This window comes from Octopus bimaculoides, chromosome 19 (assembly GCF_001194135.2).
Source record: "Octopus bimaculoides isolate UCB-OBI-ISO-001 chromosome 19, ASM119413v2, whole genome shotgun sequence".
NCBI lineage: Eukaryota > Metazoa > Mollusca > Cephalopoda > Octopoda > Octopodidae > Octopus > Octopus bimaculoides.
The window spans coordinates 46,935,347-46,937,438 of NC_068999.1; the positions used below are offsets into that span (position 1 = coordinate 46,935,347).

A 2,092-nucleotide genomic window follows, 5' to 3' on the forward strand; every position below is an offset into this window, starting at 1 on the left:
GTATACATATATACGACGGGCTTCTTTCAGTTTCCGTCTACCAAATCCACTCACAAGGCTTTGGTTAGCCTGAGGCTATAGGAGAAGACACTTGCCCAAGGTGCCACACAGTGGGACTGAACCCGGAACCATGTGGTTGGTAAACAAGCTACTTACCACACAGCCACTCCTGCGCCTATATATATATGTGTGTGTGTGTGTGTGTGTGTGTGTGTGTGTGAGTGTATATGTAAGTGTGTGTACGTTTGTTTTTCCTTGTCTTGACATTGTGTAATAGGCATAAAATGGTTGTCAGTCATACAGACATTGTCATTCATTTTCAGTCTTTGCTGAGAACATGTCTGGTCATAGGAAAACATTACCTTGCTTAGAAACAGGTGAGGGTTGGTGACAGCAAGGGCATCCAGCCATAGAAAATGAACCTGGAAAAGCGGACATTGTTGTTGTTGCCATCACCGTCGCCGCCGCTGCTGCTGTTGTTGTTGTTATGACGATGGATTGATAGATGTGGTGATCGTGGCTTCTTTACAGAAGAAGGAGATTTCTTCAGTTAGTGAATGCCACCATGAGTTCGCATATGTCTTGCGGATACAGGTTTAGAGAAACAGATCCTACTGCAGATGTTAGAAACCTGTTCGGACTGATTAATTTTGTCTGGGATTGAAATTAAGTCCTGTTTATGAAACACTCATTTCTTGAAGTATTCAATTCTTCATATTTCGATTGCTTTACAGCCATCATAGGTTGTTTCTTTCCTTACCGATTAAATTTCCAACCACCTGCTCCCAGTCTTCAATATCCTCACTAAGAACCTTAAGATTGTTTTTGTCAACATCCCTAAAATGTACATAATTTACATTATTTATATTATTTACATTTGACGGATATTTGTCCTCATCTTGTTTGTTGTTAACACATTTCAGCTGTTATGCCTCGGTTGCTATGGCATTGAGGTAGATCTGGCCATCCCCGTTAACGGAGACAAAACCCGGATTTAAAACACTGGATGATGATGTTGATGATCCAATAATGACAGCAACATTTTGCGATAATGATAGTAACATTGTACTATAATGACGATGATAAGATGATAGTTTTAGAAACAGATGATGTAGACTCATTAATTCATTACTGAATTATATTAATTGCAGCAACCAATCCTAATTTATTGAAATAAACAAGGAGAATGTCTGCTTATTGGAACAATTACAATAATAATAATAAATGACTACTGTTTGTTCATTTTTTTTTGTTATATTTTGGTCTTCTGGATGTTATTTCATTGTCATGAATTGAAAGTTGTATCAGATATCCTGTTATTATCTTATTTTGAAATCTAGAATTATGTGTGACGATGACAGTCCTATGCACATGTGTAGGTTTCCCCACTTAGAAAAAGAGGATGAGACAACTTCTTTCAGTGATAACTGAAGTGCGAAATTCATTGAAATACATCTATTTCCTCTTAGACCTTATAAATCATACCAATGTTTATTATCATATCATCATCATCATCATTTAATGTCTGTCATGGGTTGGATGGTTTGACAGGAGTTGGCAAGGCCGGAGGGCTGTACCAGACTCCATCGTCTGATTTGGTGTGGTTTCCATGGCTGGATACCCTTCTTAATGCCAGCCACTTTACAGAGTGTGCTGGGTGCTTTTTATGTGGCACCAACACTTGTGGGGTCACCAAGTAACTTGTGAGATGAAGACCTCTCAGCTGGGAGAAGGAATGGAACCGAGGGAATTGGCTGTGCCAGGTGAGAGGTTAGGTGTAGTAGAGGGATAGAGGAGATAGTTGACTACCCCTATAGGAAAAGGAAGGAGAGATGGGGTTAGAGAGAAAGATGGAGAAGCAGTCAGAGTGAGAAAGGGAAATAGATGGTGTTGGGGAATGCATCAGGACTTATCCACGGGGAACAGAATATTCTTTTCTTCCCTAGGCACAAGGTCCAAAATTTTGAGGTGGTGCTCCAGCATGACTGCAGTCAAATGATTGAAACAAGTAAAAGGAAAGTAAAAGAATAACTATGTATAAATTCCTTCATTAGTTTTTGTGGAGTTTGGGCCATTTATCTCCCCCCCCCCC

At 39.7% G+C, this 2,092-nt stretch overlaps 1 protein-coding gene across 2 annotated transcripts in view; it reads left to right on the forward strand.

The window, feature by feature from the left end:
- LOC106879785 (sodium/hydrogen exchanger 1) overlaps positions 1-2,092 on the forward strand; it is a 46,066-nt gene that overhangs the window by 2,298 nt on the left and 41,676 nt on the right. The window lies entirely within an intron of this gene.